Below are 14,278 nucleotides of genomic sequence, written 5' to 3'. Positions count from 1 at the left end.
TGTTTCTAATACTCTTTTCTGCTCTGTTTGTAATCCCCTTTTGTTTTTTCTCCCCCTTTCACACATCTCCATGCAATTTTTTTGTATTCTTTTGGCTATATTTCCTTCCTCAAAATTGATAATTTGATTATCTCCCTCTTTTCAATATCCCTTCCCCTTTGGGTATATCTTCCCATATCTTATTGTCCATCTCAAAAATGTATTTGTCCCCCATATCTACATTAAATATTATCTCTCACTTTTTGACACTTATATCAAAGGGTCCTATGAATGAATGGAATACTTAGCCAAAAAGGTTTTATTTACCTCCATGATAATCTTCAAAGAAGCATCACAATTGTCTAAGGCAATTTCCAGCGCTTTGAGTTGGATGTTTGTCTCTACTGCAAGGTGTATCAAGCCTTGTAACTTAGAAAGATTTGGATCTTTCTTCAAAACATGTTTTGCATAGGCCATTTCTTTATGCAATACTTCCATGTATAGGGTGATTGTAGACTAGATCTATATTGTTTTGGCCTTGATGTTATCCTCTTCTACTATGAGTATAGATAATTCCTTTTGGGTGTAAAGTGTTGTAGTAAAATACTTCTCACTTTTTGCTAGATCTTTTGGTAGTTGTGTGCTTGAAACCTTAAGGTTCCTCTCCAAGCTCAATATCCATTGGCTAGTCTCTTGTGTGAAATATGAGGAATCACACAACTTGGAGTACAATGAGAATATGTTCTCAAGTACTACTTTCACCTTTTCTACCTTTTTAGCTAATTCAACTTGTGATAGTGCTATCTCACTAAATATTTTCTTATTGACCTTCATTTGAAATTCCTTCTCATACCACTCTAGTAATTTAACGTTGGCATCAACATCTTCATTTTGTACCTAGACCACTATGTTGGATAGTTGCTCCATAATGGGCTTTGTTTCATCAAGTACTAGCAGGCTAAAAGCATCAAGAAATATATCATTGATTTCTATCAATGCTTACCTTTGTCTATACTCATTTTTGAGTATCTCTTGCTTCTTTTTCTTCTCTAGTGCCTCTTACACTTCATTAATATATGCTAATTTCATTTTTTTGTAGTCATAACTTGGTATGACTATCTCTTCATCAAGTATAGGGTCTCCATAATGAAGTACCCTTGCTACATTGGTAGAGCTCTAGCGTAGTGTTGATATTTGCAATGGTACTACATTAGTGCTCGACTACCTAGTAGGAGTCCCTATAGTAGGAAAATTTACCAATGTTTGTATTGCCTCTTATTCTCTCTCCTTAGGGGTCTTCTCCTCTTCCTTATCTTCTCCAGTTCTGCCTTGATCAATTATAGTGATCAGTTATAGTGATCAGAGGAGGTGCACCTTGACTCTGTACTATAGGATTAGTGGTATCTTTCTATCTTGTTTTCTCCTTTGTTTGCTCCTTGGTAGATACTATGACTATAGTGTCAACCTTAGCAGATGCCTCTTGTGCTTGTTGCTCTTGTGGTTGATCACTTGTAGCTATAGGAGTTTGTGAAGGTGGTTCTTATGTATTCACCTTCTCCTTAGTAATCTTAGCTACTACTTTTTCAAGTTCCTCTATAGTCACCAAAACTGGATTACTGAACAATTGTGCTTGCAGAGTAGTTTGGTGAAGGGCCATTTTGAGATCCTCTATAGTCAATGGGTTAATGTTCTAACCTGAGGTGTTAGGTACATCCTTCATAGTTTTAGTTTCTATAGATGTAGGTGATACATGTGGAGGACTAGGTTGTGGCAATTTTGTTTCTTAGACACTCTTTTCTTGTTCCCACTCCTTAGTTGTTTCCATGTCACCTTTCTATGTTTCCTTCTCCACTATTACCTCTTCCTTTTTTTTTTCTTCTTCTTCCTTTTCTTTCTCTCCTTCTTCTTTTTTTTCATTTTCCTCTCCTTCTTTATCATTATTTATTCCCTCAAAGATATTTTCTTGTCCTTCCTTTACCATAGTAAGCCCATAAATCAATTTCCACATTTGTGTGGACTTCTTTACGACATCCTTAATCTTATTTTGTAGAATACTAAAGGCTTTATATTTGGGTGCAAATTTGCTCCCATTTTTCTTGCTAGCCTTGCTTATTTCACCTTTAGTTACATTAAGCATTACGTGAGCCAATGTTGACTCTCTTATTTCTTTCTCCATGTTTAGGCAATAATGCCATTTATTTTCAACAATGGAGTATAGCTCCTTAGCATAGCATTGTCCAGTTCAACTGGAGTAGTCTTGAATTTGGCCATCATAGTGTAGATTTATTCTTCCACTATGTTTTTTTCCTCTCTACCTAGCTTATTAAAATCAATATTTTTTAACCCTGATACATTTGCATTATCTCTAACATTGTCACAAATATTTTCTAAATTAGATTTAGTGGTGTACCTTACCACTCTGAATTGTTCATTGTTAGATTCTATCCTTTCCTCATCTAATTTTGGGGGTGCCACATATTTTCTTCTCTTTTTCTCTACTAACCCTCCTTGTTTTATTGCTTTCTACTTCTCTTATTTTTTTACCACTTTTGTTGTTTCTTTTATGTCTTCCCTTGTGGGAGGCTTCACTAGGCTATGTTTGGTTGTTTTCTTCTTTCCTTTTGTCTGTGTAGTAGGCTATTTCTATGCTTTCCTCTTCTTGGGCTCTGCCTTTGGTGCTTCCTTGATGGGGACACGACCCAAGCACAAAATAGACACAACAAGAAAGGGAAATTTTATTAACTTTGTAAAGAAGCTAATACATCCAGTATAGAGAAAATAGATTTCAAAACATGCCTTATGGGCTCACAATAGATTAAATCTGGAGATAATTTCTCCTTTCAGTACCTCCTCTCAAACTCCACTCCAAACTGCCTTTTACAATGCCAGAAATGTCCTTAAATAGACTACAGAGGGTTAAGGACTAGGAATACATTCTAGAAAGTGCTATTTGGCATCCATCGACCAAATAGAAGGCTCCAGAAGCTGCGTTAGAAGTCGACGCAAATCTAGAAGAATCTAGAAATGGTAACTGAACTTTCAGGAGGCATAACTTTTGAATCGTAGCTATGATTGACGAACTCGTTACATTTCTAGAAAGCTCTTGAAGCGCTCTATAGCCCTACAGACCAGCTTCGCTCATCCTCCATTTTTGGCCCTTTTTGAGTTAATTTAATGCCCCTAACCTGACTTTGAAGCACTCTTAGGAGGTCTCCAAAATCAAAAAAACTGCAATAACTTTCAAACCGTGGGGCCTTTTGACCTAATTCTTTTTTTGGAATGCTCTAAATTACAATTACATTCATTTGGCCAATTTACACCAACTAGTTCACCTAAATGATGGCTCAATTAAATACTCCTATTTTTTTGGTATTTACACGTATCCCAAGGTGTTCAAATACTCTATCCTAGAACACTGATAGTGGAACTGTGAGAGTTGGAACCTTTATTTGACCCAAATGGGTATCCAGAAATGAAAACACATGAAACAAAAACTAAGTCTAAGTACTTTTTTTTTTGGGTGACATAGGATTGCCCTTATACCTCTGGATGCTCCTGCATCAGACACCCAGGGTAGATTGAAAAGTGACCCTGTCACTTTATGAATGGTAGAGAAAATCCCAAATGGGAAACCTCAGTTGCTGAAATCCAAGTTGAGTCCTCTATCGGGCGTCCTTTCCACTTGACCAAATACTCCTCATACTGCCTATTTCTGGTACTCCTACCCACACGATGATCCAAAATGTCTTCTATCTCCTCCTTCTTAGAAGCAGGAATTGGACATGGCTCTAACACCAACTCCTCTTCTGCACCATCATCATGATACTCTGTTAAGTCTACAATGTTGAAAATAGGAGAAATGTGAATACCATCTACCAGCTCCACCTCATATGCATTTCCTGAGTCACGTTTTTTTAGAATTTTGCAGTGGCCAAATTTCTTCATTTTCAGCTTGTTGTAAGTACCAGCTGGAAATCTTTCTTTTCTTAAGTGTACCATGACTATATCCCCTACTTGGAATTCCTTATGTCTTCTCCTTTGATCAGCCTTAGTTGTATACTCTTGATTCATCTTGGTAATGTGTGCTTGAACCTCCTCATGTAGATGCTTGATATGCTCAGCAAATTCTTCAACTTCAGCACTTGTCCTCTCCCCTTGTCCTATCTTCCTCAATTCCAGTGTAGTCCTTGGGCTACTTCCATATACAATTTGGAATGGTGATTTACCTGTACCCCTATTTACAAAGTTATTGTAAGCAAACTCTACTTGTGGTAAAATCAAATCCCATCCCTTTGGCTTATCCCCAACTAAACATCTTAGTAAATTGCCCAGACTTCTATTTACCACTTATGTTTGGCCATCAGTCTGTGGGTGATGTGTGGAGCTGAATTTCAAGTTTTTTCTCAACCTTTTCCACAATGTTCTCCAGAAATACCCCACAAATTTAGTCAGAAACTATACTCCTTGGAACACCATGTAGTCTTACCACCTCTCTGAAAAACAAGTCTGCAATATGGACAACATCATGAGTTTTGTGGCATGGAATGAAATGTTCCATTTTGGAGAAGCTATCAACCACCAAAAATAATGAGTCATTACCCCTTTGTGTCCTTGGAAATCCAAGAACAAAATCCATACTTATTTCCTCCCATGGCTTTGATGGAATAGGCAATGGCTGATATAGTCTAGTATTGTGGCTAAATCCCTTGGCAACTTGACAAACCTGGCAACTCTGTACAAACTTCTTCAAATCCTGTGAAATTTGAGGCCAAAAATAATGTTCTCTAAGAATGGCAATGGTCTTATCTCGACCAAAATGTCCTGCGATCCCTCCACTATGTTTCTCCTTAATTAGATTTTCCCTCATGAAACTCCTTGGAATGCACAATTGACTGCCCTTGAATAACATACCATCTCGAATTAGATAGTCTAACCACTTAGTTCTATCTATAGCAACAGTTTCTTTACAAGCTTTCCATGCTTCAACAAAATCAGGATCCTCAGGGTACAAATTCTTGAGTTCATCAAACCCAACTACTTCAACCTGCATTACTGTAAGCAACAACTGTCTCTTGCTTAGTGCATCTGTAACCCTGTTAGATTTTCCACTTCTATGCTTGAACACAAATGTATAGCTCTGCAAGAACTCTACCCATTTCATATGCCTTTGATTCAATTTACCTTGGCTATTTAGGTACTATAATGGCTAGTGATCAGTATAAAAAAAAATTTCCTTTGGCAATAAATAATGCCTCCATTTCTTTAAGGCTTGAACTATTGCATAGAACTCTTGATCATAAATAGAATACTTCTTTTTTGCATCATTCAATTTTTCACTAAAATATGCAATAGGCTTACCTTCTTGTCTTAATACAGCCCTAATAGCATTGCCACTAGCATCACAATCCACCTGGAACACCTTTCTAAAATCTAGAAGTGCCAACATAGGCTATTTTTTCACCTTCTTCTTTAGTAATTCAAAACTTCTCGCAGTTGTTGCAGTCCATTTGAACTCTTTTCTATCCCCTCTTATTGTGTCAGTTAGGGGTGTACATATGCCACTAAAATTCTTAATAAACTTCCTATAAAAACTAACCAGACCATGAAATGATCTTACCTCAGTAGCAGACCTTGGAGTAGGCCAGTCCAAGATGGCTTTTACCTTCTCTGGATCCATTTTGAGACCTTCAGGTGATATAACAGACCCCAAATAGACTAACTCCCTTTTTTCACAGATACACTTCTTCAAATTAATTAACAGTTTCTCTTCCCTTAACCTTTTAAGGACACTATAGATATGCCATAAATGTTCTTCCAAAGTTTTTCTGAAAATTAAAATATCATCCAAATAAACAATAACAAATTTTCCCAAGAACTTCTTAAGTACCTCATTCATAATCCGCATGAAGGTGCTTGAGGCATTTGTCAATCCAAAGGACATGACTAACCACTCATAAAGACCCTCCTTGGTCTTGAAGGCTATTTTCCACTCATCTCCTTCTCAAATCTGTATCTAGTGATAATCACTCTTGAGATCTATCTTTGTGAAGTATTGTGCTCCACTCAAGCAGTCCATAAGATCATCCATTCTTGGCAAAGGAAATCAATACTTGATGGTTATCCTATTTATAGCTCAAGAGTCTGTACACATCCTCCACTCTCCATCCTTCTTCGGTGCGAGTACTGCAGGTACTACACATGGACTTAGGCTCTCCCAAATCAAGCCCTTCCTCAATAGCTCCTGAACCTATCTATTTAGCTCCTCAGTTTCAGTAGGAGCCATCCTATGAGCAACCTTCTTAGGCAAACTAGCTCCTGGGATCAAATCTATCTGATGACTGATTTGCCTTACTAGTGGCAATCCTTTTGGAACATTATCAAAAATGATATCTCCAAAATCACCTAGTAAATCTAAATCTTCAAGTGGTATTTTACTACTACCTTCTTTATCTTTCCTAGGAATCAAAGCATAACACATACACTAATGTTTCATGCCATCTAAAAACTTTCTTCCATCAACCAGACAAATCCTAGCACTACTACATACCTTTTCGCCTTCCTTTTTCATGGGCTTTAATTTGTGGCGAACTCTATCCTTTATTAAAGAATATGTGTTTGCATGATCATCATGTACTGTATGCCTATCAAACTACCATGGTCTACCCAACAATAGATGGCAAACATCCATTGGAATAACATCACAGAGAACTTCATCATGGTAACTCCCAATTTTGAATTTCACTAAACATTGTTCACTTACTAGGACCTTATGATCATCCTCCACCCAAGAAATCGGATAGGGCTGGGGATGTCTCTCCCTCTTGAGCTTCAGCTTAGAGACCATCTCCTCTGATACCAAGTTATCAGTGCTATCGCCATCAATGATCACATCAGAACATTTTTCCTCACATTTGCACCTGGTATGGAATAAACTTCTCCTTTGTCTTGGTTCAATCTAGCCACTTACTAAGACCCTTTCATTTACTAAAGTCTCTCCTCTTTTTGCATCTTCTGAATGTGATGATTGTGCATCCTCATCCACATGAGCAACCCTAGCTTGACCCTCTGCTCTCCCATCTATCCTTCCTTGTCATTGAGAGCATTCAAAGGCATGATGACCTTCTTCATTGCAATGGAAATAGGTACTACAGAAGCCTCCTCTTCCTTTTCCATGTCCTCTACCTCTTCCTCTCTGATTTCCAAAGGTTTGATCATGGGAGCGATTGAAAGCCTCGTTCCTTTGGTTCCTGCTAGTACCCACATCTTCATTCTTCTTTTGGGTTTCATTACGGCCTCCAGATGACCTACCACTACCCCTTCCTCCTTGACCACACCCTCTTTGTCTCCCTTCAAACCTCTTATTTAGCTTCTCTTCAACTTGTAGGGAAAATTGGTATGCCTCTTCAACACTGGTCATTCTTACCAGACTTAATTCCTCATGGATGCTAGGTCGCAACCCACTGATATATCGAGAAACCTTCTCCTTATTTGTGTTTGCATGCCCTACTCTAATCAAGAGTCAGTAAAACTCCTCTATATATTCTTGGACTAATCTTCCTGCTTGCTTTAACCCATGCATCTTCTTAAACAAATCAAGCTCGTAGTCCACAAGAACGAACTGCTTCTTCAATTTGTCCACCATGCGATCCCACCTTGTGATCTTCTCCTTTCCTCTTTTGTTTCTTTCCAATTGAACCTCTTGCCACCAGATTTTGGCATGGCCTTTCAGTTTGGCCTTTGCAAACTTAACCCTATCTGGGTCCCTGATATCCTCATACTCAAAGTATTCTTCCAGTTCATTGATCCAATTGATCAACTCATTTGGTTTTAGATTTCTTGAAAATACACCCACATCAATTGTAGGTCTTTTCCCAAACTTAGTAATGGCCCTAAAAAGCCTTTCCTCTACCTGATTCAAAACTTCCCTGTCAAATTCTCCTTCTAGTCCAATTTCTTCTTCCTCATTGTCATTCTCACTTTTATCACCTATGGCAACATTTGTTCCTCTATGGAGCTCCTCCTACAATGCTTGGACTTACCTATGGAGGGCTCTAACCTCCTCAGGATTAATAGCTCTAGCCCTTTTTCCATGCTCTCTTCATGGAGGCATCTTCTAACTCAAACCCACAACCACACAGTCCTGGTGCAAACTGCCTCATAGTCAGCACTCTGTCTACACACTCAGGAAAACCAGCTCTGATACCACTTGATGGGGACACGACCCAAGCACAGAATAGACAAAAAAGGAAAGGGAAATTTTATTAACTTTTTAAAGAAGTTAATACATCCAGTACAAAGAAAATAGACTTCAAAACATGCCTTATGGGCTCACAATAGAATAAATTTGGAGATAATTTCTCCTTTCAGTACCTCCTCTCAAACTTCACTCTGAATTGCCTTTTACAATGCCAGAAATGTCCTTAAATAGACCCCAGAGGGGTAAGGACTAGGAATACATTCTAGAAAGTGCTAGTTGGCATCCACCGACCAAATAGAAGGCTCCAAAAGCTGCGTTAGAAGTCAACGCAAATCTAGAAGAATCCAAAAATAGTAATCAAACTTTCGGGAGGCATAACTTTTGAACTGTAGCTCCGATTGACGAACCGTTTACATTTCTAAAAAGTTCTCGAAGCGCTCTATAGCCCTATGGACCAGCTTTGCTCCTCCCCCATTTTTGGCCCTTTTCAAGGTCATTTAATTCCCCTAACCTGACTTTGAAGCACTCTTAGGAGGTCTCCAAAACCTGAAAAACTGCAATAAATTTCAAACCGTAGGGTCTTTTGACCTGATTCTTTTTCTGGAATGCTCTTAATTACAATTACATTCATCTGGCCAATTTACACCTCCTATTTCACCAAAATGATGGCTCAATTACATACTCCTATTTTTTTGACATTTACACGTATCCCAAGGTGTTTAGATACTCTATCCTAGAACACTGATAGTGGAATTGTGAGAGTTGAAACTTTTATTTGACCCAAATGGGTATCCAAAAATGAAAACACATGAAACAAAAATTAAGTCTAAGTACAGTTATTTTGGGTGTCACAGGATTGCCCTTATACCTTTGGATGCTCCTGCATCATTCCTGCTCAACCCCTTCTTCTTCCTCAATATCCTCACCCATGCCTTGGGTTAATGCTTGTGTCCCTTGCCCTTGTTCATCTTCATCATCATCTACCTCTTCATCTTCTTCTGCCTCCTCTAATTCTATTGTACCTTCTCAAAATTTGGCCTTGAGCTTTTTCACCAATTTATCCTTTTTCTTTAATGTGGAAGCAATTTTCAATTCCATATCTACCTTTTATATTAGCATATTATAAATGCCATAATGTGGTGCACTCTAATCTACTTCTTATGTTAGTAATGTTGTTATGGTTGTAGATGCCTCATCTATTTTTATCTCATATCCAAGAGGTCTAAGCCATCTTACCCTTGGTATGGTTGCTTGAATGTAAGTATATATATATATATAAAAGAAATAAAATGTCATTTACATGTTTTTTAACAAATTAAATAGGTACCATTAATCTCTATTTTATGGATTTCTTGAAATCTTTAAAATAACTTGTCATAAGTGTTTCAAAATTTTCCCCATTTGTTCAATATATTCATTCACTTCGGCTACAATAGACCTATAGGTTTTCCAACTTACTTTTCCAAAAGATGGAAATTCATTTTGTACATAGAAAAATATACAAATCAAAATTGCACCAAATTTACATTATGCTCCCTTAGTTCTCCTTATATCTCCTAAGTTCTCATTGATTTTCTATAGTTGCAATTCTTCTAGGTCATAGGTATGATCCTTTTTAACAAGTTTATAACCAACATCTGTTGGAATGTACGGAACACTATTGAGTCTACTAGATTGCTAAAACTTGTGGGAAATGACTCTAACAACAAAGTTAAAAAAAGGATCCTAGATGGTATCTATGGTCATGCATCTCTTGTTCCATTTGGATCCTATATTCTTTTTAATAGCTTCCTTGGAGTCACTTCTTAGGGTCGATGGCCAATCTAGGGTTGGATACCCTATTACCCTATGTACAATCGTTTGATATCCTTATTGGGCCATCTTCTAACCATAAGCTTCCATCATGAATCTTGCTCAACACAATTCTAATCCATTTAGTTTTAAATATAGTAGGGAATTCTAGGGCATGGGTTAAACCCTTTGTTTCAATGATTTGGACCTCTTCCTTTAGAACTTTGTTTTCACACAACCTATGATAAGATTCTTTGATCTCCATATCTCCTATAGCACCTATCTTGTAGTTATAACATCTCCTAACATCTTACACCATTACTACCTTAGGAGGAAATACAGATAGAGCTCCAGATGGGTTGTTTTTGTATGCAACTTCAAGGATAGGCTAAAAATCTAGTTGATTAACTTCATTTGATACTAATTGGATTTCAAACCACTCTTTCTCTTGAGGTTTCCTAGAGATGGAGGGCATTTCTTCTATCTAGGGTTTAAACACGAAGAAATTTGAAACTACGTAGCTCAACACTAGTATAAATACCTTGGAATCAATGAAACTATGTTGAATCTACATAGAATTCTGCTCAAATGCTAGATTCTCTACTTGGAAATTATTCTGCACTATTCTTCATCTTTTCTCTTTGTTCACAATGAGGAAAAATAATTCAAAATGTGATCATATAACCTTATTTCATAGCATTTAATGGTTAGTGCATTTACAGTTGTCCACTCGACTTCCTAAGCCTTTTTGCATTACTCATCTTCCATTGTCTTTCAACACTTAGCATACACTGGAGTTTCCCCTACTTGGCTTCAACTGAAATTTACCTTTTTCTTGGCTTCCACTACCAACTTAGCTACAATTAAGCATTCAGCTTCTACTAACTTTAGCAATCAACTCAGCTTGTATTGCGATTTTACTAGGCATTTGAAGGCACCTCAGAAAAACTTATGAAATCATGAAATTTTAGCTTTGCATCTCTATTCAAATTGAGTTATTCTCTTCAGAACTTACTTGTCCTGGCACTAGTGTATGATAAAGCTTTGTATATCAGTTCTACATTCCTTCTTTTGCTTAGTTGGATGAAGTGCGACCACTTAACCTTTTAGGTGAAGTGATCCATTCATTAGATGTGTTGCTTCCATCTTTCTTCTTCCATGTCTTATTCATTTCTCCTCTGATGTGTTCAACATCTACCTTTTCTTTTCCTTCATTAAACTTTGAGTTGGGTGCCTTCAACCTTGTTGGGCAATTTCTACTACTATGACTAGTCTTCAAACAACTAAAACATGTGGTTTGGTTGAGCCATCTACTGTAGTTTCCATTAAAATGTGTTGTTGTACAATTTTTAGGGATGTGTCCATATTCCTAGTAGTAGTGTCAACTATTCCTAGTGTTATAGTCCTAATTATAGTGACATCCATGATTATTTCTCTTTGCTAGTTTATTTTGTGTCCACATAGGCTTTGATCGGCACTCAAAATATCTATGTCTATACTTCTTGCAATTGTAGTAGTGACCTTCAAATTTTTGTGTTTTGATAGTCCTAATCCTCTAGTCATGTGCTTGATGTCCTTGCTTGTAACACTTGTGATAGTGACCCATGTTTTTAGGTTTATCATGTTGATGGGCATTCTTGCTCCTGCACACATCATAGGTATGTACTTTTTTACCACAAAAATGACAAGTAGGTTTAATGTTGTTATCTTTGTTACTTCTTTCTTCTAAAGTCTTGGATAACTCCCCTTTTTTAGTGCTGGCATATCCTTGTCCTAAAGTATTAATTTCTGGCTCTTGCTAATTTTAGTAGCTATTCAAAGTACTTGATGGCCTCATTAGGTTTGTCTCTTTGAAATTTTCTTCTCTCTTTTCAATTCATTTTGCAATTGTTCATTTTTTCATCTTCAATGTGGATATCTCAGTATACTTGACATTTAGTTCATGATGTGCATTCATCATCTGACCTTAGGGTGTCTAGCTGCATATTGAAAATTCTTGCAAGCTCAATTGACTTTTCTTCCAACTTGTTGGTAAGGTTTCTCTTGTCCTCTTCTTGAATAGCCTTATCTTCAATAGCTCTTTTCTTATGTTTAGTCACTTCACAAAGCATCATGGGCTTGTGATTCTTGTTCAAGCTTGATAGTTCTTATCTCTTACACTTGAGCTCTATTTTTCTCCATCAAATCTATTATTGCTACATCAAACTCTTTGGAATCTCAATTTTCAAACACTTTTGAGGTGTCAATCTCCTTGTATTATGTATCATTCTCAGCTATGGCAATTTCTCTTCTTCTCTTTATGGATTTTCTCAATTCTTCCCTAGCTTCTTCTAGAGTATGTAGAGCGAGTTGTATATCAATCACTTGGTTTTCTATGACCTTCTCAAATTTTTAGACTTCCATTTCCATATCTTTTCTTAAATCTATAAGGCTCCTCCTTGTGAGAACTTGGCTCTAATACCAATTGTTAAAATTATAGGTGGAAAGATTTTCTTTTGACGGGGGGTGAGGTTGAATCGGAAGTAACTAACTTTTAACTAAGATCATTCACATGCATCTACCATATCTAATTAATATAAATGTAAAGATATGCATGAAAATAGAAAACACAAGATTTGGTTACCGAGAAACTCTCCAAAATGAAAAGGTAAAATTGGGGTTTGGATGACACCCACAAATTATCACTGCAGCAATATGTAACTGATTAAGGTTATAAAATTTGACCACTTCTAATGGTCTACCTTGTGAAAGGCCTACCTTGGTAAAGGGTTTACACCTTGTTAAAAGTGACTTGTCTAAAGGATTTGCAGTGACTTGTCTAAAGGATTTGCAAACACTCACTTGGAATGTTACCCTGTTAAAGGATTTAGCACCTTGTTAAAGGTTTACAAAATGGCTATTAAACCAACCTATCATCATGGGTTTTTCATTCCTAATAAAATGGATAGAAGGTATCAGAATGTGTTGACCTGATGACTTACAATCTTTAATTGCTAATTCTAGATCTTTTTATTGCTCAATCTAATCTAATCCTTCTTGATTTGACAACTCTCTACTTGTATTGTTGATACTCTATTTTGAACAACTTGATTCTATAGTACTACTCTTCATCTTTACACACCTCTAAACTTTCATAGCATTCTTATGGGGTATAGATTTCGTTACAATTGCTTCAAAGAATTAGGGTTAGGTATGAATCCATGATTTATATTCATCAATCTTTTCTCGCTCAAATCTTTACACTTTTCCTATTGGTTGCATGCTTTCTCCACTTTTTTGATTAGATGCATGTTGAATACATAGGGAATGTAAAAGATTCGATCCTATCTTTTAGATCCTTTGAGATTCATCTTAAATCAGCTCAAGAAATGGTTTACATCTAAGTTTGTGAAGGCACAAACTCATATGTTGATTCCGTGTTACTCGACACTTACTGATTGCTAATGCTTGGCACATATAGGATTTCTATCTTTCTTGGCTCTTATAGTAACTCTATCTCACATGACATCTATACTTTACTCAGAAACTATAGTGACTCAACATCTATAGTGACTCAACACTGGAAGCTTTCTTGGCACCTGAAGTTTCCTCAGCACCTATTGAATCTCTGGCTCAACACTTATTGTAGCTCGACATCTATATCATACTCAACATTATCTTTAGAAATTGGTTAAGTGTGTTGACACTCAATTGTCAAAACCAATCTGAGACCAACATTAGTTTCATCTTTTTTTTTTATTGTTTATATTACTAGAAGTTAGAAATAAATGACACACTAATGTGATTTCAATAAGATTAACTTGGTGGAGCATTTCATATTGAAAAATCTCTTAGAAACTTTGCTATCATTTAACTGAAATGTAGTTTGGGATGTGTGCACTAAGATCACGTAAAAAAATGTGGACACTAAAAAAAATTCAAAAGTTTTAATATGGCAATCAATTATTTAAAATTTCAGAAAGTCGATAGGCTTGGTTATCAATCTTGGCCAAAATATATAAAATAAACTGATCGATTTTTTAATTTTCAAATAATTCAATCAAGTAAATAAAAAGTACATTAAAAACTTGATGGGGTTTTGAAGAAGTAAAAATGGGTTCTACTCTAAAGCCTATAACTTTCACAAGAAGAGTCCAATTGACTCTATTGAAAAAGTATTGGAAAGGTATTGAAGAATCTATAACATAATGGAATAAAAATAATCCTAGGAAATCAAGATTATATTCCCATCAATTTAAATCAAACATTGTCTAGATAAGGTAGTTATTTTTTCCCAAACATTGTGTGAATAGGTAAATAAGAGTTCTATCA

This window comes from Cupressus sempervirens, chromosome 9 (genome assembly GCF_028749045.1).
Source record: "Cupressus sempervirens isolate cs-2001-9-10 chromosome 9, ASM2874904v1, whole genome shotgun sequence".
NCBI classification, from domain to species: domain Eukaryota; kingdom Viridiplantae; phylum Streptophyta; class Pinopsida; order Cupressales; family Cupressaceae; genus Cupressus; species Cupressus sempervirens.
The sequence above is the reverse complement of the archived record's forward strand: the minus strand, read 5'-3'. Positions refer to the sequence as shown.